Consider the following 21,924-nt stretch of genomic DNA (forward strand, 5'->3'; position numbering starts at 1 on the left):
CCGTGCAGAACAGGGGGTGACTCCCACTTTATTCTGTCCGCGGCGGGAAATGAATAAACAACCAGAATCCTTTTGGGGATTTGAAACCATCTTGTCGAGCTGGCCCAGACTTTCTCAAACAGAGATGGAGGAACGTTACATCAGCTTTCATTATATATCTATATATACATACATATAGAACCCTTTGTCAGGAACAGCAGGGTCTTCAGTGATTTTAATATGTCCTTAATATCCACAATCATGTACTGAATGCTCCTTGCCAATATTGGATCTAATCAGGAAACATTATGGTCGACATAAGTATCAGTATCCGTGTCAGTATCAGTGTGTAGTAACTGGGCAAAATAACATTTTTGCGACCCAGCGGGGCCTGAGGGAAAAGAAACATAGCCATGAATATCACATCTATTCTCTACATCTGTGTCTGGGACACAGATTTATCCAACCTTACTCTGATATTACTGAAACATTTACCCAGTCAGTTATTGGTGGTGCCAACAGGGCCACCATCATATGTCTGCATTCCTAATATAGTTTCCTCTTGGGAAAAACATTCAGCCACCGACATGTTGACACACATATACCAAGTACCCACAGACACACCGGCTTATGGGGGACAGACCGTCAGTAAATCTGTCAGAGGGACACAGAGGATTTTTCAGCTCACAATCCAGCGCCAAAAGTACACAGTCTGGGAAATAATAAACTCTATAGTGATAGACTTGTAATGCTCTAAAGATGTTCTGGTGAGGTGAGGAAGAAGCCCCGCCGCTGTAATGGCGCGTATCTGTCCCGTTCAGAAATAATTAATTACGCTAGCGGGGTAAGGACAGTGCCCAGGCACTAATGTCCACTTTTTCCAGCCTTTTGTGAGGAATTTATGCTGCCCATGGTGCCCCCCCCCGTGCCCTGCACCCTGCAGTGCCTGTGTTTGTGTGGGAGCATGGCGCGCAGCGTTCCGCTCGCTGCTCGGTACCTCAGAATGCCGTCACTGAAGAAGAAGTCTTCTGTTCTTCTGCTACTCACATGTCTTCTGGCTCTGTAAGGGGGTGACGGCAGGCTGCGGGAGTGTGCATCTAGGCGTACCAAGCGATCAGCACCCTCAGGAGCTAATGGTGTCCTGTCAGCCTGAAGCAGAGCCATTGAACTCACTAGAAGTTGGTCATACTTCTCTCCCCTAAGTCCCACGAAGCAGGGACTGTTGCCAGCAGCCTCCCTGAAAATAAAAAAAACTAACAAGTCTTTTCAGAGAAACTCAGTAGAGCTCCCCTGTAGTGCATCCAGTATCACTGCGCACAATACTAAAACTGGAGTCTGGAGGAGGGGCATAGAGGGAGGAGACAGTTCACACCCTTTGAAAGTCTTAAAGTGCCCATGTCTCCTGCGGATCCCGTCTATACCCCATGGTTCTTAATGTGACCCCAGCATCCTCTAGGACGTATGAGAAAACAAATAACGCACACACGAGGAGGAGAGAACTAAGGAAGCTATAAGGAGAAGAGGGGAGGGAGGGGGGGTTGAAAGGTAAGGTAGTAAAGGCATATTGGATAAACTACAACCTTATACATATTCATTAATGTACCAGTAGTTAGAAGTAGAAGAGCTCTAACAGAAACCACAAAGCTTATCTAAAGCCACACCACACTGGATATGCCCAATCTCATTTGATTTTTGAAGCAAAGCAGTATTGGACTTTGTTAATACATGGATGGGAGACTGCTTGGTAGTATCAGATTCTTTAGGTGTTTTTAAACTACCAACACCATTTTCTTGGTACATTTAATTTTTACATGTATTCTTTTATGTACCAGAAGTTAGAAGTAGAAGAGCTGTAACAGAAACCACCAGCTCATCTACAGCCACAGCACACTGGATTTGCCCAATCTCTCCTGATCATGGAAGCTGAGCAGTGTTGGTCCTGGTTTTAGTACTTGGATGGGAGACCACAAGGAAATACCAGGAGCTGTGTGTATTTTTACAATACTAACACCGTTCTCTTGATGCATTCCATTTTGAAACATTGGGGCAGATCTATTAAGCCTGGTGAACTGATAAAGTGCAAGGTGATAAAGTACCAGCCAGTCAGCTCCTAACTGTCATTTTTGAAACCCAGCCTGTGACATGGCAATTAGGAGCTGATTGGCTGGTACTTTATCACCATGCAAATTATCAATTCACCAGGTTTAATAAATCGGCTGCTTACTCATTTATGTACGAGTAGTTAGAAGTAGAAGAACTCTAACAGAAACCACTAAGCTCATCTACAGCCACACCACACTGTATATGCCCAATATCACCTGATTTTAGGCCTGGTTTGTTCTTGGATGTGAGACCACCTGGGAATACCAGGTGCTGTAGGTAGTTTTATACTACCAACACCGTTCTCTTGATGCATTCCATTATGAAACATTGGGGCAGATCTATTAAGCCTGGTGAACTGATAAAGTGCAAGGTGATAAAGTACCAGCCAGTCAGCTCCTAACTGTCATTTTTCAAACCCAGCCTGTGACATGGCAATTAGGAGCTGACTGGCTGGTACTTTATCACCATGCAAATTATCATTTCACCAGGTTTAATAAATCGGCTGCTTACTCATTTATGTACGAGTAGTTAGAAGTAGAAGAACTCTAACAGAAACCACTAAGCTCATCTACAGCCACACCACACTGTATATGCCCAATATCACCTGATTTTAGGCCTGGTTTGTTCTTGGATGTGAGACCACCTGGGAATACCAGGTGCTGTAGGTAGTTTTATACTACCAACACCGTTCTCTTGATGCATTATATTTTGAAACTTATTCATTGATGTACCAGTAGTTAGAAGTAGAAGTTAGAAACAGCAAAAATCATCTACAGCCGCATCACACTGGATATGTCCAATCTCATCTGATGTTGGAAGCTAAGCAGTGTTGTGCCTGGTTAGTTTTTGGATTTCAGGTCCTGCCTTCTGGTTTGGCCACGGCACCTCGGAAATTCACCAAGGTCATGGCCGTGATGACGACCCTTCACCATCGGTGGACCAGGGAGGAATCTCTCCTCCCGATAAACATTCTGGAATTGCGGGCAGTGTTCAATTCATTGACACTGGCCCTGCCTCTAGTACAGAACAGGCCTGTTCAAGTACAATCGGACAACGACACCACGGTAGTGTACACAAATCATCAAGGCGGCACTCGAAATTGCATGGAAAAGCTGGAAGTATCAAAAATCCTCAGTTGGGTAGAACGTCATCTGCCAGCAATATCGGCAGTGTTCATTCCCGGAGTCCTCAACTGGGAAGCGGATTTCCTCAGTCGTCAGTACGTTCACGCTGGAGAGTGGAGAGGCCGCAGCAGAAATGTCTGCACTGGTGTCAGTAGGTGACTGAGGCAGGGATGACTGGGAGATAGTGGGTGACTGAAGCATGTATGACTGGGAGATAGTGGGTGACTGAGGCCGGGGTGACTGGGAGATAGTCAGTGACTAAGGCAGGGGTGATAGGGATATAGTGGATGACTGTGGCAGGGGTGACAGGGACAGTAGGAGACTGAGGCAGGGGTGACAGGGATAGTGGGTGACTGAGGCAGGGGTGATAGGGTGACAGTGGGTGACTGAGGCAGAGGTGACAGGGATAGTGGGTGACTGAGGTAGGGGTGATATGGAGATAGTGGTTGACTGAGGCAGGGGTGACAGAGATAGTGGGTGACTAAAGCAGGGGTGACTGGTATAGTGGGTGACTGAGGCAGGGGTCGCAGGTATAGTGGTTAACTGAGGCAGCGGTGACTGGGAGATAGTGGGTAACTGGGGCAGGGGTGACAGGGAAAGTGTGTGACTCAGGCAGGGGTGATAGGGAGATAGTGGGCAGCAGATCACTGCCTCGCTGACAGCAGCACATCCCTGCTTCACTGACAGCAGCACATCCCTGCCTCATTGACAGCAGCACATACCTGCCTCACTTATAGCAGCACATCCCTGCCTCACTGGCAGCAGCAGATCCCTGCCTCACTGGCAGCAGCAGATCACTGCTTCACTGACAGCAGCACATCCCTGCCTCACTGGCAGCAGCAGATCCCTGCCTTACTGACAGCTGTATATAGGGCCTAATTCAGACCTGATCTCTGCTGTGCATATTCACACAACAGGAGATCAGGTCTGAAGTGTGTGTGTGTGTGCTGGTGCCGCAGTGCACCGGCACATGCCAGAGATGCGATCAGCATCTCTGCCCAGTGAGCGCCTCTGCCAACACATACTTATCTTGCATATGAGATCTCTTGTTCATGAAGATAGTTCTCACAGGGTGAGGTTCATCCATTACATTTTAAAGTAGGAAGGTACAAATTACATATTCAAATTACATATATGTGCTGGATTCAAATGTTTTCCCCCCTTCCTTTCTCAATTGTGCCCATCAGCAGCTATTCTAATGTTGCTGCCAATGGGTGTGACACATTCATTTCTTCTGTGGGGTACACTGGACTCCACAAGGATTCACATTGGGGTGTAGAGTAGGATCTTGATCTGAGGCACCAACAGGCTCAAAGCTTTTGACTGTTCCCAAGATGCTCAGCGCCCCCTGCTCTATAACCTCGCTTCCATGAACAGGGAGCTCAGTTTGTAGTTGGTGCCTTCAGTAGCAGGACACTTAACAGGGGGCTGCCTCAGGCAGCCTATACTTAGCTATTAATTTTGACAAGAAAAGAAGAACTTTTTTTATAAGAATGTACAAGGGCTGCAGCAGGCTAGGTCTAATAGACATCTTTACTGCAGCTCCATCACTCCCAGCGGCGCAGTATACTCCCGTGCCCTGGTTGCTGGGTCACTGCAGCTGAGGCTCCGGTTTCTTCCTAAGGTCAGTCACACACACACCGCCCTCCGGGATCACGAGGCCGCTGATGAAAGGGAGGTAAGGGGCTTCTGTGCCCACACTATACCGTGATCCAGCGTGGCAGTAGGGGGCGGGCCGTGTGCGCACTGGCGTGGACACTGATTACTGGGCAGCCGCACCACTAGCCACCAGGGACAGTTAAGGAGCACAGCTCTGGGGGTTTTTCTCCTATATTAACCCCATTTTGTACTACCTGCAGTGCATTGTGATAGGTAATAGAGCCTGATTCAGGTTGGATTGCAATCACAATAAGCAATCCAACTGCAAAAATTGCTAAGAGCATACGCAAGCGCCTGCATTTTCTGTGACTGTCAATCGGTGTGGGGGGGGGGGGGTCAGCAACACTCCATTTCAAAGTCGGAGATGGAGCGGTGCGGGGGCAGGGCTTCAACGGAGAAACAGGAGGCGTGGGCAGAGCGGCTGCATGACATCACATGCAGCCGTTGCGATCACAAAAATGGTGGCGGCTTCCTGCGCACACGTACAGTCTGCACCAACAGGAGGCTAACCCATTTTTTATGATCACGCTGAACTGCACTGAGACTGCAATTTCAGCGTGGTCAAGAAGGGAGGCGGCATGCTGGGTGGCCATGCCCTGTGATGGGTGGCCCCAGCATGCGAACCAAAGGATTGCAAATTCTGTTACTTAGCAGAATTTGCAATCCTTACTGAATTAGGCCATTGATTACAAAATTGTAAACAATATTTGAAGTTTTTCTTCAGGGACTAACACAAAAGATGCTTGGGGCTACTAACACATGGGTAAGCCACGTAAAGCTTCCCATGGGTCAGTGGCATCACAACGGGGTTGCGGCACACACCCGAGTGTCACCCGCCAAGTGGGGTGACACCAAAGTGCCGGCTCTTCTTCAGTGACAGAATATGGGTGTTTCACTGTGACATTACGTGCAACACCCAGTTTCTGTCACTGTGCAGGAGCCAGCACCACTCACACACTAGTCCCCGGGTACAGCCCCCAACCCCCGGGATACCCGCAGCAACAAAATGGTGATTCAGGCCACGCCCCTACCTATGAGACCATGCCTCCTTTTTACCATTGCGCTGCTTATCTGCGCGCACTGCATTACAATCTCCCTCGCCGCCTCTCTGGGTGTCACCAGTGATAGTGACACCTCTGCCATGCTTGTAGCAGCTGGTCCTAAGATCTACGCCTCCAGCCCTGAGTGTTTTCCCTTGTGACTTGTTGATCATCATAGCGAAGCAGATGCTTACAGAAAACTGCAGGGGCTTAGATTGAAAAGAAAAACATTGACGAACCCATCATTTCAGCGACAGGGTCTGCCACACGACTGACTGAAATGACTGGTTGGTTTGGGCCCCCACCAAAAAAGAATCAATCAATCTCTCCTTGCACAAACTGGCTCTACAGAGGCAAGATGTCCACCTCATCATCCTCCGATTCCTCACCCCTTTCACTGTGTACATCCCCCTCCTCACAGATTATTAATTCGTCCCCACTGGAATCCACCATCTCAGATCCCTGTGTACTTTCTGGAGGCAATTGCTGGTGAATGTCTCCACGGAGGAATTGATTATAATTAATTTTGATGATCATCATCTTCTCCACATTTTCTGGAAGTAACCTTGTACGCCGATTGCTGACAAGGTGAGCGGCCGCACTAAACACTCTTTCGGAGTCCACACTGGAGGGAGGGCAACTTAAGTAGAATAAAGCCAGTTTGTGCAAGGGCCTCCAAATTGCCTCTTTTTCTCCACCATTCTTTCAAAGGTGACAGAATCATATGCAGTGACAGTAGACGACATGTCAGTAATCGTTGCCAGGTCCTTCAGTCTGGACCAGATGTCAGCACTCACTCCAGACTGCCCTGCATCACCGCCAGCGGGTGGGCTCGGAATTCTTAGCCTTTTCCTCGCACCCCCAGTTGCGGGAGAATGTGAAGGAGGAGCTGTTGACGGGTCACGTTCCGCTTGACTTGACAATTTTCTCACCAGCAGGTCTTTGAACCTCTGCAGACTTGTGTCTGCCGGAAAGAGAGATACAATGTAGGTTTTAAATCTAGGATCGAGCACGGCGGCCAAAATGTAGTGCTCTGATTTCAACAGATTGAATCCTGGTTAAGCAAATTAAGGGCTCCATCCACAAGTCCCACATGCCTAGTTGAATCGCTCTGTTTTAGCTCCTCCTTCAATGTCTCCAGCTTCTTCTGCAAAAGCCTGATGAGGGGAATAACCTGACTCAGGCTGGCAGTGTCTGAACTGACTTCACGTGTGGAAAGTTCAAAGGGTTGCAGAACCTTGCACAACGTTGAAATCATTCTCCACTGCGCTTGAGTCAGGTGCATTCCCCCTCCTTTGCCTATATCGTGGGCAGATGTATAGGCTTGAATGGCCTTTTGCTGCTCCTCCATCCTCTGAAGCATATAGAGGGTTGAATTCCACCTCGTTACCACCTCTTGCTTCAGATGATGGCAGGGCAGGTTCAGGAATGTTTGGTGGTGCTCCAGTCTTCGGCATGCGGTGGCTGAAGGCAGAAAGTGGCCCGCAATTCTTCGGGCCACCGACAGCATCTCTTGCACGCCCCTGTCGTTTTTTAAATAATTCTGCACCACCAAGTTCAATGTATGTGCAAATCATGGGACGTGCTGGAATTTGCCCAGATGTAATGCACGCACAATATTGGTGGCGTTGTCCGATGTCACAAATCCCCAGGAGAGTTCAATTGGGGTAAGCCATTCTGCGATGATGTTCCTCAGTTTCCGTAAGAGGTTGTCAGCTGTGTGCCTCTTATGGAAAGCGGTGATACAAAGCGTAGCCTGCCTAGGAACGAGTTGGCAATTGCGAGATGCTGCTACTGGTGCCGCCGCTGCTGTTCTTGCTGCGGGAGGCAATACATCTACCCAGTGGGCTGTCACAGTCATATAGTCCTGAGTCTGCCCTGCTCCACTTAACCACAGACAAGTGGACATTGGGTACAACTGCATTTTTTAGGACACTGGTGACTCTTTTTCTGAGGTCTGTGTACATTTTCGGTATCGCCTGCCTAGAGAAATGGAACCTAGAGGGTATTTGGTACCGGGGACACAGTACCTCAATCAAGTCTCTAGTTGCCTCTAAATTAACGATGGATACCGGAACCACGTTTCTCACCACCCAGACCTGAGTTATCCGCTTTGCAGCAGGATGACTGCTGTGATATTTCATCTTCCTCGCAAAGGACTGTTGGACAGTCAATTGCTTACTGGAAGAAGTACAAGTGGTCTTCCGACTTCCCCTCTGGGATGACGATCGACTCCCAACAGCAACAACAGCAGCGCCAGCAGCAGTAGGCGTTACACTCAAGGATGCATCGGAGGAATCCCAGGCAGGAGAGGACTCGTCAGAGTTGCCAGTGACATGGCCTGCAGGACTATTGGCTCTCCTGTCTAAGGAGGAAATTGACACTGAGGGAGTTGGTGGTGTGGTTTGCAGGAGCTTGGTTACAAGAGGAAGGGATTTAGTGGTTAGTGGACTGCTTCCGCTGTCATCCAAAGTTTTTGAACTTGTCACTGACTTATGATGAATGCGCTGCAGGTGACATATAAGGGAGGATGTTCCGAGGTGGTTAACGTCCTTATCCCTACTTATTACAGCTTGACAAAGGCAACACACGGCTTGACACCTGTTGTCCGCATTTGTGTACAGGATGCATACCTTCATGTCCCCATTTATCCACCTCATCAGGCGTAACTCAGATTTGCGGTACAGGACTGTCATTGCCAATTTCAGACGTTGCTGTTTGGTCTCTCCATGGCCCTGAGAATTTTCACCAAGGTAATGGCGGAAATGATGGTGCTCCTGTGCAAGCAAGGTGTCACAATTATCCCGTACTTGGGCGATCTCATAAAAGCGAGATCAAGAGAGCAGTTGCTGAACAGCGTATCACTTTCACTGAAAGTGTTACAGCAACACGGCTGGATTCTCAATATCCCGAAGTCGCAGTTGATTCCTACTACTCGTCTGTCTTTCTTGGGCATGATTCTAGACACAGACCAGAAGAGGGTTTATCTCCTGATAGAAAAGGCCCAGGAACTCATGACTCTTGTCAGGAACCTATTGAAACCAAAACAGGTGTCAGTGCATCACTGCACTCGAGTCCTGGGAAAGATGGTGGCATCATACGAGGCCATTCCAATCGGCAGGTTCCATGCGAGGACTTTCCAATGGGACCTACTGGACAAGTGGTCCGGGTCACATTTACAGATGCACTGGTTGATCACCCTGTCCCCCAGGGTCAGGGTATCACTCTTGTGGTGGCTGCAGAGTGCTCACCTTCTCGAGGGACGCAGATTCAGCATTCAGGGCTGGATCCTGGTGACCACAGACGCAAGCCTCCAAGGTTGGGGAGCAGTCACACAGGGAAGAAATTTCCAAGGTCTTTGGTCAAGTCAAGAGACTTGTCTTCACATCAACATCCTGGAACTAAGGGCCATATACAATGCCCTACGTCAAGCGGAGACCTTACTTTGCGACCAACCGGTTCTGATCCAGTCAGACAACGTCACCGCAGTGGCTCATGTAAACCGCCAAGGCGGCACAAGAAGCAGAGTGGCGATGGCACAAGCCACCAGAATTCTTCGCTGGGTGGAGAATCACGCAAGCGCACTGTCAGCAGTGTTCATTCCGGGAGTGGACAACTGGGAAGCAGACATCCTCAGCAGACACGACCTACATCCGGGAGAGTGGGGACTTCATCAGGAAGTCTTTGCACAGATTACAAGTCGGTGGGAACTGCCACAGATAGACATGATGCCGTCCCGGCTCAACAAAAAGCTACAGAGGTATTGCGCAAGGTCAAGAGACCTTCAGGCAGTAGCTGTAGACGCCCTAGTGACACCGTGGGTGTTCCGGTCGGTCTATGTATTTCCTCCTCTTCCTCTCATACCCAAGGTGTTGAGGATAATAAGACAAAGAGGAGTGAGAACAATCCTCATTGTTCCAGATTGGCCACGGAGGACCTGGTATCCGGATCTGCAGGAAATGCTCACAGAAGATCTGTGGCCTCTCCCTCTAAGACAGGACCTGTTGCATCAGGGGCCCTGTCTGTTCCAAGACTTACCGCGGCTGCGTTTGACGGCATGGCGGTTGAATGCCGGATCCTAGCATTCCGGTTGAGGTCATCCCTACGCTGATAAAGGCTAGGAAGGATGTAACGTTAAAACATTACACCGTATATGGCGAAATTATGTTTCTTGGTGTGAGGCCAGGAATGCTCCTACGGAAGAATTCCATCTGGGCCGTTTCCTTCACTTCCTACAAACTGGAGTGAATTTGGGCCTAAAATTAGGCTCTATTAAGGTCCAGATTTCGGCCTTATCCATTTTCTTTCAAAAAGAATTGGCTTCTCTTCCAGAAGTTCAGACTTTTGTAAAAGGAGTGCTGCATATTCAGCCTCCTTTTGTGCCTCCGGTGGCACCTTAGGACCTTAACGTGGTGTTAAGTTTTCTAAAATTACACTGGTTTGAACCACTTAAAACAGTGGAGTTAAAATATCTCACATGGAAGGTGGTCATGTTATTAGCCTTGGCTTCGGCTAGGCGAGTGTCAGAATTAGCGGCTTTGTCACATAAAAGCCCATATTTGGTATTCCATGTGGATAGAGCGGAATTGCAGACCCGTCCTCAATTCCTACCAAAAGTGGTCTCATCTTTTCATATGAACCAACCTATTGTGGTGCCTGTGGCTACGCGTGACTTGGAGGATTCCGAGTTACTTGATGTGGTTAGGGCTTTGAAAATTTACGTGGCCAGGACGGCTAGAGTCAGGAAAACTGAAGCGCTGTTTGTCCTGTATGCAACCAACAAGATTGGTGCCCCTGCTTCAAAGCAGGCTATTGCTCGCCGGATTTGTAACACGATTCAGCAAGCGCATTCTATGGCTGGATTGCAGTTACTGAAATCGGTCAAGGCCCATTCCACGAGGAAAGTGGGCTCTTCTTGGGCGGCTGCCCGAGGGGTCTCGGCACTACAGCTGTGTCAAGCTGCTACTTGGTCGGGTTCACACACCTTTGCAAAATACTATAAGTTTGATACCCTGGCTGAGGAGGAACTCATGTTTGCTCAATCGGTGCTGCAGAGTCATCCGCACTCTCCCGCCCGTTTTGGAGCATTGGTATAATCCCCATGGTCCTTACGGAGTCCCCAGCATCCTCTAGGACGTTAGAGAAAATAAGATTTTAAACCTACTGGTAAATCTTTTTCTCGTAGTCCGTAGAGGATGCTGGGCGCCCGTCCCAAGTGCGGACTACTTCTGCAATACTTGTATATAGTTATTGCTTCAATAAGGGTTATGTTATAGTTGCATCGGTCCTGCACTGATGCTATGTTGTTTTTTCATACTGATAACTGGGTAGTTTATCACAAGTTATACGGTGTGATTGGTGTGGCTGGTATGAATCTTGCCCTGGATTAACAAAATCCTTTCCTCATACTGTCCGTCTCCTCTGGGCACAGTTTCTCTAACTGTGGCATAGAGGGAGGAGCCAGTGCACACCCAGAACTAAAGTCTTTCTTAAAGTGCCCATGTCTCCTGTGGAGCCCGTCTATCCCCATGGTCCTTACGGAGTCCCCAGCATCCTCTACGGACTACGAGAAAAAGATTTACCGGTAGGTTTAAAATCTTATTTTCTACTTTATTCTTTTCTATCCTAGTTTATTACGACCAACTCTCATCCAAGGAGTTTGATATTCTACTACCTGCATGCAATTTAAATTGCTTAAATTGTTTATATGGTTGATTTGTCCTTCACAATCCATAATCTGCAACTTGGATGTACTTGTGTCATTGAAAATCTTATAATAAAAATGTATATACAGATACTCAACCTGTATATTGAAAAAAAAAAAAAAGTTATAAGACATATGCATTCAATATTTGAAGAAACAAAATAAAATAAAGCTATCTATTGGGTTTCACTAACAAGCACATTGGAAGACTTGACTACTGTTAAAAGACATGCATTACATGGTATAGAGCCACAAACCACAATGTAGTAAAATAAAAACAAACTTACATGTGTATCAAACCTATGTGAGGCTTACATTGATAGTGCAAGATCAACACTCTATCAACTGTGCAAACTAGACTGCACATAAATGCCATAAAATTTATCTGAGATTTTAGTAAATAAGGCCCGTTGCTGTCCGGGTCACGCAGCCGTCACGGCCCGCCCCCATACGGTCCGGTCATGTCTGCGTTGTCCTGACTGTGCCCCCAAAATGGCGGCACAACGCCGCTGGCCCGACTCCTCCTGCCCAGTGACCGCCTCTGCCTGTCAATCAGGCAGAGGCGCTCACTGGGCAGAGATGCTGATCGCATCTCTGGCATGTGCCGGTGCACTGCGGCACCAGCACACACGCACTTCAGACCTGATCTCCTGTTGTGTGAATATGCACAGCAGGGATCAGGTCTGAATTAGGCCCTATATACAGCTGTCAGTAAGGCAGGGATGTGCTGCTGCCAGTGAGGCAGGGATGTGCTGCTGGTAGTGAAGCAGTGATGTGCTGCTGTCAGCGAAGCAGTGCTGTGCTGCTGTCAGCGAGACAGGGATGTGCTGCTGTCAGCGAAGCAGGGATGTGCTGCTGTCAGCGAAGCAGGGATGTGCTGCTGTCAGCGAAGCAGGGATGTGCTGCTGTCAGCGAGGCAGGGATGTGCTGCTGTCAGCGAGGCAGGGATGTGCTGCTGTCAGCGAGGCAGGGATGTGCTGCTATAAGTGAGGTAGGGATGTGCTGCTGTCATTGAAGCAGGAATGCACTTGGCTTTGTGGACACTTTTCAGAGAACAAATTTGTTAGCATAAAAATAAAGCCAGAAAATGAAGAGCTGTTTAATCACTCAATTGGATTTTTCTGCCAGCATATTTTTTTTCTCTGCAACCCACTGCTAAATTGTGCTTCCTAGCTGTTTTTTATAAAATCACTGAATCAAATCTAACTCTGATTACATCAGAGAAGGCCAGGTACCCTACACAATAAGAGTGGGTTTGAAATTTTGACTTGTCTACTTAAATATCACCAAAATCTGATCACAAGGTCAATTACGTCACTGGGTGGGATTGAACCACCAACCTTTTGGTTAATAGCCGAACACACTAACCGATTGCGCCACAGAGACACTTTGCAAACAGTACATACTGACAAAGGCTAATAAGCATACATCTAGAACGTTTCCTAGAAAAACATTAAAAAATCAATAATCTGGAGAGTTTTTGTAAGATGTTTCTTCCATCAACCAATGAATAAACACATTGGTACTTTCCCATGATGAGTGAGTGCTTCAGGATCTCTTGCACTTACATGTGCAGCAGAGTACTGCAATGGAAGCATGCTGGACCCATAACCCAGAGGTAGGCAGATTGAAACTATCCTTTGCTATATGCATTTTTTTTTTGTTAATTTAAGTAATCAAAACTGGGATTGATATTTTTGCTCTTTTATTTTTACTTAAAGTACAATAACTTTTACCATTTTAATTTGTTTTAATAGTATATTGACAGTATAGTTTTCTTTCAAAAATCCACTTAATTTTCTTTACCCTATTATTAAAATGGTAATTGACAAAAAAAACGACATTGTCACCAGAAGAGCAATACAAAATGTACAAGTGATATATTAAAATCATCTTTCCAGCCTGAATTTCAATGATGCATTGGGGCAACAATTTTGTGAGAAACATCTTCACCCTTAAATAAAGATTTTCGTAATTTCTTACCTGTGTGCTAATTAGATATCACCTTGTTTTCACATTAAACAGACTTCCACATGAGAAAGCAGCAAGGATGCAGTGGCGTTAATGTTTCCTGGTGTCAACCTGTATTATTTCAGTAGACATTGAAATGAGGATGCATCTTGCTGCCTTTCCAATGAAGCAAGTTTAATTTAGTAATAGGTGAAAAACCATCCCTACAAAGGTGTTAATCAGAGACTTGGCTTTGTGGACACTTTTCAGAGAACAAATTTGTTAGCATAAAAATAAAGCCAGAAAATGAAGAGCTGTTTAATCACGCAATTTGATTTTTTTGCCAGCATATTTCTTTTTCTCTGCAACCCACTGCTAAATTGTGCTTCCTAGATGTTTTTATAAAATCACTGAATCAAATCTAACTCTGATTACATCAGAGAAGGCCAGGTACCCTACACCATAACAGGGGGTATGAAATTTGACTTGTCTACTTAAAGATCACCAAAATCTGATAACAAGGTCAATTAGGTCCCTGGGTGGGATTGAACCACCAACCTTTTGGTTAATAGCCGTACATACTAACTGATTGCGCCACAGAGACCCTTTTACTTGCCTTACAGAGCAGCTCTGGAGCTGTTACAGTGCCCAGCTGCTGCAAGAAATCAGCTTGAATGCTTAAGCGGCTGGGGCATAGCCAACATGAGCCCCACACCGAAGGAGGGTGGAGGTGTTTAATGCGAACTAGGGGTCATCCAAGCGCCGCAAAAGGCCGCCATGCCCTGCACACCCCTTTTCTCTTTTCATATGCAGACGAGGGTTGAAGCCAACTTTGACCCACTGCTTGGATGACATCACCATATGCAAATCCATCTGCTGCAGGCCTTCCCCCAGGAATGCTTGCACTAGTTGTTGCATTTGGTTTGTTGTTTGGGGGTGCTTCAGTATTAGGCAGCCTTCTGCCCTCCCATGTTCATCTGAAAATATGTGTTCTCCCTGCAGTTGTTGTCCCCAGATGAGAGTTCCCTTGTGCTGCCTCAGTTGAATCTCCTTTACTTGACAGAGATGTGCCTGAGCAGCGGCCCTCCCCAGCTCTATCCCAAATCATACTTATTTTGCATAGGAGATACCATGGTCATGAAGATTGTTCTCCCAGGGTGAGGTTCATTCATTGCATTCTGGGTATGCTGACCCCTATGATTTCCCCAAATGTGGGAAACTCGACTGCATTATTTGTGGTAGTGGGGGACTGTGTTTGTGCTTTCCTCTGGTCAGCTCTGGTAAAAGTCAGATTTCTTTGTCTCAGATCTTCCTCTAGCCTTGTTCTTTTTTCTAGAGTTCCCTTGCGCTGCCTCAGTTGGATCTCCTTCACTTGACAGGGGGGTACCCGAGCAGCAACCCTCCCCAGCTCTAGCCCAACTCCTACTTACCTGCCAGGTGAGATACTATGATCATGAAGGTGCTTCTCCCAGGGCAAGGCTCACCCATTGCACTCTGGGTGTGCTGCTCCTGCGATTTCCCCAAATGTGGGAAACTTGACTGCATAATTTGTGTTTCCCCTGGTCGGCTCTCGTATAATTCAGATCTCTTTGTCTCAGGTCTCTCTCCAGCCTAGTTTGCTGTCTGTTTCCACTTCTCTTTTCTTGAGCCGCTCCCTTCTATGCCCTTGCGCACTATCCTGACTTCTCCCGTCTGCTTACTTTGTGCTTTCCAATGCACAATGCAAACTACAGGTAGTACTGCAGGGCCCACACCCTTTTACTTGCCTTACAGAGCAGCTCTGTGGCTGTTACAGTGCCCAGCTGCTGCAAGAAATCAGCTTGAATGCTTCAGGGGCTGGGGCATAGCCAACATGAGCCCCACACCGAAGGAGGGTGGAGGTGTTTAATGCGAACTAGGGGTCATCCAAGCGCCGCAAAAGGCCGCCATGCCCTGCACCCCCCTTTTCTCTTTTCATATGCAGACGAGGGTTGAAGCCAACTTTGACCCACTGCTTGGATGGCATTACCATATGCAAATCAATCTGCTGCAGGCCTTCCCCCAGGAATGCTTGCACTAGTTGTTGCATTTGGTTTGTTGTTTGGGGGTGCTTCAGTATTAGGCAGCCTTCTGCCCTCCCATGTTCATCTGAAAATATGTGTTCTCCCTGCAGTTGTTGTCCCCAGATGAGAGTTCCCTTGTGCTGCCTCAGTTGAATCTCCTTTACTTGACAGAGATGTGCCTGAGCAGCGGCCCTCCCCAGCCCTATCTCAAATCATACTTATTTTGCATAGGAGATACCATGGTCATGAAGATTGTTCTCCCAGGGTGAGGTTCATTCATTGCATTCTGGGTATGCTGACCCCTGTGATTTCCCCAAATGTGGGAAACTCGACTGCATTATTTGTGGTAGTGGGGGACTGTGTTTGTGCTTTCCTCTGGTCAGCTCTGGTAAAAGTCAGATTTCTTTGTCTCAGATCTTCCTCTAACCTTGTTCTTCTTTCGAGAGTTCCCTTGTGCTGCCTCAGTTGGATCTCCTTCACTTGACAGGGGGGTGCACGAGCAGCGACCCTCCCCAGCTCTAGCCCAACTCCTATTTACTTGCCAGGTGAGATACTATGATCAGGAAGGTGCTTCTCCCAGGGCAAGGCTCACCCATTGCACTCTGGGTGTGCTGCTCCTGCGATTTCCCCAAATGTGGGACACTTGACTGCATAATTTGTGTTTCCTCTGGTCGGCTTTCATATAATTCAGATCTCTTTGTCTCAGGTCTTTCTCCAGCCTAGTTTGCTGTCTGTTTCCACTTCTCTTTTCTTGAGCCGCTCCCTTCTATGCAGTTGCGCACTATCCTGACCTCTCCCGTCTGCTTACTTTGTGCCTTCCAACGCACAATGCATACTACAGGTAGTGCTGCAGGGCCCACACCCTTTTACATGCTTTACAGAGCAACTCTGGAGCTGTTACAGTGCCCAGCTGCTGCAAGAAATCATCTTGAATGCTTCAGGGGCTGGGGCATAGCCAACATGAGCCCCACACCGAAGGAGGGGTCATCCAAGCGCCACAAAAGGACACCATGCCCTGCACATCCCTTTTTTCTTTTCATATGCAGACGAGGGTTGAAGCCAACTTTGACCCACTGCTTGGATGACATCACCATATGCAAATCCATCTGCTGCAGGCCTTCCCCCAGGAATGCTTGCACTAGTTGTTGCATTTGGTTTGTTGTTTGGGGGTGCTTCAGTATTAGGCAGCCTTCTGCCCTCCCATGTTCATCTGAAAATATGTGTTCTCCCTGCAGTTGTTGTCCCCAGATGAGAGTTCCCTTGTGCTGCCTCAGTTGAATCTCCTTTACTTGACAGAGATGTGCCTGAGCAGCGGCCCTCCCCAGCCCTATCCCAAATCATACTTATTTTGCATAGGAGATACCATGGTCATGAAGATTGTTCTCCCAGGGTGAGGTTCATTCATTGCATTCTGGGTATGCTGACCCCTGTGATTTCCCCAAATGTGGGAAACTCGACTGCATTATTTGTGGTAGTGGGGGACTGTGTTTGTGCTTTCTTCTGGTCAACTCTGGTAAAAATCAGATTTCTTTGTCTCAGATCTTCCTCTAGCCTTGTTCCTCTTTCGAGAGTTCCCTTGTGCTGCCTCAGTTGGATCTCCTTCACTTGACAGGGGGGTACCCGAGCAGCGACCCTCCCCAGCTCTAGCCCAACTCCTACTTACCTGCCAGGTGAGAAACTATGATCATGTAGGTGCTTCTCCCAGGGCAAGGCTCACCCATTGCACTCTGGGTGTGCTGCCCCTGTGATTTCCCCAAATGTGGGAAACTTGACTGCATAATTTGTGTTTCCCCTGGTCGTCTCTCGTATAATTCAGATCTCTTTGTCTCAGGTCTCTCTCCAGCCTAGTTTGCTGTCTGTTTCCACTTCTCTTTTCTTGAGCCGCTCCCTTCTATGCCCTTGCGCACTATCCTGACTTCTCCCGTCTGCTTACTTTGTGCCTTCCAACACACAATGCAAACTACAGGTAGTGCTGCAGGGCCCACACCCTTTTACTTGCCTCACAGAGCAGCTCTGGAGCTGTTACAGTACCCAGCTGCTGCAAGAAATCAGCTTGAATGCTTCAGGGGCTGGGGCATTGCCAACATGAGCCCCACACCGAAGGAGGGTGGAGATGTTTAATGTGAACTAAGGGTCACCCAAGCGCCGCAAAAGGCCGCCATGCCCTGCACGCCCCTTTTCTCTTTTCATATGCAGACGAGGGTTGAAGCCAACTTTGACCCACTGCTTGGATGGCATTACCATATGCAAATCAATCTGCTGCAGGCCTTCCCCCAGGAATGCTTGCACTAGTTGTTGCATTTGGTTTGTTGTTTGGGGGTGCTTCAGTATTATGCAGCCTTCTGCCCTCCCATGTTCATCTGAAAATATGTGTTCTCCCTGCAGTTGTTGTCCCCAGATGAGAGTTCCCTTGTGCTGCCTCAGTTGAATCTCCTTTACTTGACAGAGATGTGCCTGAGCAGCGGCCCTCCCCAGCCCTATCCCAAATCATACTTATTTTGCATAGGAGATACCATGGTCATGAAGATTGTTCTCCCAGGGTGAGGTTCATTCATTGCATTCTGGGTATGCTGACCCCTGTGATTTCCCCAAATGTGGGAAACTCGACTGCATTATTTGTGGTAGTGGGGGACTGTGTTTGTGCTTTCTTCTGGTCAACTCTGGTAAAAATCAGATTTCTTTGTCTCAGATCTTCCTCTAGCCTTGTTCCTCTTTCGAGAGTTCCCTTGTGCTGCCTCAGTTGGATCTCCTTCACTTGACAGGGGGGTACCCGAGCAGCGACCCTCCCCAGCTCTAGCCCAACTCCTACTTACCTGCCAGGTGAGATACTATGATCATGTAGGTGCTTCTCCCAGGGCAAGGCTCACCCATTGCACTCTGGGTGTGCTGCCCCTGTGATTTCCCCAAATGTGGGAAACTTGACTGCATAATTTGTGTTTCCCCTGGTCGTCTCTCGTATAATTCAGATCTCTTTGTCTCAGGTCTCTCTCCAGCCTAGTTTGCTGTCTGTTTCCACTTCTCTTTTCTTGAGCCGCTCCCTTCTATGCCCTTGCGCACTATCCTGACTTCTCCCGTCTGCTTACTTTGTGCCTTCCAACACACAATGCAAACTACAGGTAGTGCTGCAGGGCCCACACCCTTTTACTTGCCTCACAGAGCAGCTCTGGAGCTGTTACAGTACCCAGCTGCTGCAAGAAATCAGCTTGAATGCTTCAGGGGCTGGGGCATTGCCAACATGAGCCCCACACCGAAGGAGGGTGGAGATGTTTAATGCGAACTAAGGGTCACCCAAGCGCCGCAAAAGGCCGCCATGCCCTGCACGCCCCTTTTCTCTTTTCATATGCAGACGAGGGTTGAAGCCAACTTTGACCCACTGCTTGGATGGCATTACCATATGCAAATCAATCTGCTGCAGGCCTTCCCCCAGGAATGCTTGCACTAGTTGTTGCATTTGGTTTGTTGTTTGGGGGTGCTTCAGTATTAGGCAGCCTTCTGCCCTCCCATGTTCATCTGAAAATATGTGTTCTCCCTGCAGTTGTTGTCCCCAGATGAGAGTTCCCTTGTGCTGCCTCAGTTGAATCTCCTTTACTTGACAGAGATGTGCCTGAGCAGCGGCCCTCCCCATCCCTATCCCAAATCATACTTATTTTGCATAGGAGATACCATGGTCATGAAGATTGTTCTCCCAGGGTGAGGTTCATTCATTGCATTCTGGGTATGCTGACCCCTGTGATTTCCCCAAATGTGGGAAACTCGACTGCATTATTTGTGGTAGTGGGGGACTGTGTTTGTGCTTTCCTCTGCTCAGCTCTGGTAAAAGTCAGATTTCTTTGTCTCAGATCTTCCTCTAGCCTTGTTCTTCTTTCGAGAGTTCCCTTGTGCTGCCTCAGTTGGATCTCCTTCACTTGACAGGGGGGTGCCCGAGCAGCGACCCTCCCCAGCTCTAGCCCAACTCCTACTTACCTGCCAGGTGAGATACTATGATCAGGAAGGTGCTTCTCCCAGGGCAAGGCTCACCCATTGCACTCTGGGTGTGCTGCTCCTGCGATTTCCCCAAATGTGGGAAACTTGACTGCATAATTTGTGTTTCCTCTGGTCGGCTCTCGTATAATTCAGATCTCTTTGTCCCAGGTCTTTCTCCAGCCTAGTTTGCTGTCTGTTTCCACTTCTCTTTTCTTGAGCCGCTCCCTTCTATGCCCTTGCGCACTATCCTGACCTCTCCCGTCTGCTTACTTTGTGCCTTCCAATGCACAATGCATACTACAGGTAGTGCTGCAGGGCCCACACCCTTTTACATGCTTTACAGAACAGCTCTGGAGCTGTTACAGTGCCCAGCTGCTGCAAGAAATCATCTTGAATGCTTCAGGGGCTGGGGAATAGCCAACATGAGCCCCACACCGAAGGAGGGTGGAGATGTTTAATGCGAATTAAGGGTCATCCAAGCGCCACAAAAGGACGCCATGTCCTGCACATCCCTTTTTTCTTTTCATATGCAGACGAGGGTTGAAGCCAACTTTGACCCACTGCTTGGATGACATCACCATATGCAAATCCATCTGCTGCAGGCCTTCCCCCAGGAATGCTTGTACTAGTTGTTGCATTTGGTTTGTTGTTTGGGGGTGCTTCAGTATTAGGCAGCCTTCTGCCCTCCCATGTTCATCTGAAAATATGTGTTCTCCCAGCAGTTGTTGTCCCCAGATGAGAGTTCCCTTGTGCTGCCTCAGTTGAATCGCCTTTACTTGACAGAGATGTGCCTGAGCAGCGGCCCTCCCCAGCCCTATCCCAAATCATACTTATTTTGCATAGGAGATATCATGGTCATGAAGATTGTTCTCCCAGGGTGAGGTTCATTCATTGCATTCTGGGTATGATGACCCCTGTGATTTCCCCAAATGTGGGAAACTCGACTGCATTATTTGTGGTAGAGGGGGACTGTGTTTGTGCTTTCCTCTGGTCAGCTCTGGTAAAAGTCAGATTTCTTTGTCTCAGATCTTCCTCTAGCCTTGTTCTTCTTTCGAGAGTTCCCTTGTGCTGCCTCAGTTGGATCTCCTTCACTTGACAGGGGGGTGCCCGAGCAGCGACCCTCCCCAGCTTTAGCTCAACTCCTACTTACCTGCCAGGTGAGAAACTATGATCAGGAAGGTGCTTCTCCCAGGGCAAGGCTCACCCATTGCACTCTGGGTGTGCTGCCCCTGTGATTTCCCCAAATGTGGGAAACTTGACTGCATTATTTGTGGTAGTGGGGGACTGTGTTTGTGCTTTCTTCTGGTCAACTCTGGTAAAAATCAGATTTCTTTGTCTCAGATCTTCCTCTAGCCTTGTTCCTCTTTCGAGAGTTCCCTTGTGCTGCCTCAGTTGGATCTCCTTCACTTGACAGGGGGGTACCCGAGCAGCGACCCTCCCCAGCTCTAGCCCAACTCCTACTTACCTGCCAGGTGAGATACTATGATCATGTAGGTGCTTCTCCCAGGGCAAGGCTCACCCATTGCACTCTGGGTGTGCTGCCCCTGTGATTTCCCCAAATGTGGGAAACTTGACTGCATAATTTGTGTTTCCCCTGGCCGTCTCTCGTATAATTCAGATCTCTTTGTCTCAGGTCTCTCTCCAGCCTAGTTTGCTGTCTGTTTCCACTTCTCTTTTCTTGAGCCGCTCCCTTCTATGCCCTTGCGCACTATCCTGACTTCTCCCGTCTGCTTACTTTGTGCCTTCCAACACACAATGCAAACTACAGGTAGTGCTGCAGGGCCCACACCCTTTTACTTGCCTCACAGAGCAGCTCTGGAGCTGTTACAGTACCCAGCTGCTGCAAGAAATCAGCTTGAATGCTTCAGGGGCTGGGGCATTGCCAACATGAGCCCCACACCGAAGGAGGGTGGGGGTGTTTAATGCGAACTAAGGGTCATCTTGAACTTGAACCGTTTTATATACGTGTTCAAAGATTTAAAATGGGTCTCACCGAACCGTCCGGTTTCGGTACCACAAACATTGTGGAATAGTAACCCCTTCCTTGTTGAAGGAGGGGTACCTTGACTATCACCTGCTGCAAATACAGCTTGTGAATTTGCCTCTATCACAGCCTCCCTGTCCAAGGGAGATGTTGGCAAGGCAGATTTTAGGAAACGGCGAGGGGGAGACGTCTCGAATTCCAGCTTGAATCCCTGAGACACTACTTGTAGAATCCAGGGATCCACCTGTGAGCAAGCCCACTGATTGCTGAAGCACTTGAGACGGGCCCCCACCGCACCTGGCTCCACCAGTGGAGCCCCAGCGTCATGCTGTGGACTTAGCGGAAGCGGGGGAGGACTTTTGTTCCTGGGAACTGG

At 48.2% G+C, this 21,924-nt stretch overlaps 12 non-coding genes and 1 pseudogene across 12 annotated transcripts; all 13 read left to right on the forward strand.

Annotated features, from left to right (window-relative positions):
* Positions 1–14,665: 14,665 nt before the first annotated feature.
* On the forward strand, positions 14,666–14,829 carry LOC135036790 (U1 spliceosomal RNA). Its single transcript, XR_010231448.1, has one exon. It is a non-coding gene; the product is annotated as a U1 spliceosomal RNA (small nuclear RNA).
* Positions 14,830–14,981: 152 nt separating this feature from the next.
* Positions 14,982–15,144, forward strand: LOC135036796 (U1 spliceosomal RNA). Its single transcript, XR_010231454.1, has one exon. It is a non-coding gene; the product is annotated as a U1 spliceosomal RNA (small nuclear RNA).
* Positions 15,145–15,815: 671 nt separating this feature from the next.
* On the forward strand, positions 15,816–15,979 carry LOC135036788 (U1 spliceosomal RNA). Its single transcript, XR_010231446.1, has one exon. It is a non-coding gene; the product is annotated as a U1 spliceosomal RNA (small nuclear RNA).
* Positions 15,980–16,131: 152 nt separating this feature from the next.
* Positions 16,132–16,294, forward strand: LOC135036797 (U1 spliceosomal RNA). The gene has a single exon (XR_010231455.1). It is a non-coding gene; the product is annotated as a U1 spliceosomal RNA (small nuclear RNA).
* A 646-nt stretch (positions 16,295–16,940) lies between these two features.
* LOC135036791 (U1 spliceosomal RNA) lies at positions 16,941–17,104 on the forward strand. Its single transcript, XR_010231449.1, has one exon. It is a non-coding gene; the product is annotated as a U1 spliceosomal RNA (small nuclear RNA).
* A 152-nt stretch (positions 17,105–17,256) lies between these two features.
* On the forward strand, positions 17,257–17,419 carry LOC135036798 (U1 spliceosomal RNA). Its single transcript, XR_010231456.1, has one exon. It is a non-coding gene; the product is annotated as a U1 spliceosomal RNA (small nuclear RNA).
* A 671-nt stretch (positions 17,420–18,090) lies between these two features.
* Positions 18,091–18,254, forward strand: LOC135036792 (U1 spliceosomal RNA). Its single transcript, XR_010231450.1, has one exon. It is a non-coding gene; the product is annotated as a U1 spliceosomal RNA (small nuclear RNA).
* Positions 18,255–18,406: 152 nt separating this feature from the next.
* LOC135036799 (U1 spliceosomal RNA) lies at positions 18,407–18,569 on the forward strand. Its single transcript, XR_010231457.1, has one exon. It is a non-coding gene; the product is annotated as a U1 spliceosomal RNA (small nuclear RNA).
* A 671-nt stretch (positions 18,570–19,240) lies between these two features.
* Positions 19,241–19,404, forward strand: LOC135036789 (U1 spliceosomal RNA). The gene has a single exon (XR_010231447.1). It is a non-coding gene; the product is annotated as a U1 spliceosomal RNA (small nuclear RNA).
* A 152-nt stretch (positions 19,405–19,556) lies between these two features.
* Positions 19,557–19,719, forward strand: LOC135036795 (U1 spliceosomal RNA). The gene has a single exon (XR_010231453.1). It is a non-coding gene; the product is annotated as a U1 spliceosomal RNA (small nuclear RNA).
* A 671-nt stretch (positions 19,720–20,390) lies between these two features.
* On the forward strand, positions 20,391–20,554 carry LOC135036794 (U1 spliceosomal RNA). Its single transcript, XR_010231452.1, has one exon. It is a non-coding gene; the product is annotated as a U1 spliceosomal RNA (small nuclear RNA).
* A 152-nt stretch (positions 20,555–20,706) lies between these two features.
* On the forward strand, positions 20,707–20,869 carry LOC135036793 (U1 spliceosomal RNA). The gene has a single exon (XR_010231451.1). It is a non-coding gene; the product is annotated as a U1 spliceosomal RNA (small nuclear RNA).
* A 152-nt stretch (positions 20,870–21,021) lies between these two features.
* Positions 21,022–21,163, forward strand: LOC135036800 (U1 spliceosomal RNA; annotated as a pseudogene).
* Positions 21,164–21,924: the final 761 nt, after the last annotated feature.

Source organism: Pseudophryne corroboree, unplaced genomic scaffold (genome assembly GCF_028390025.1).
Source record: "Pseudophryne corroboree isolate aPseCor3 unplaced genomic scaffold, aPseCor3.hap2 scaffold_658, whole genome shotgun sequence".
Classification (NCBI taxonomy): Eukaryota; Metazoa; Chordata; class Amphibia; order Anura; family Myobatrachidae; genus Pseudophryne; species Pseudophryne corroboree.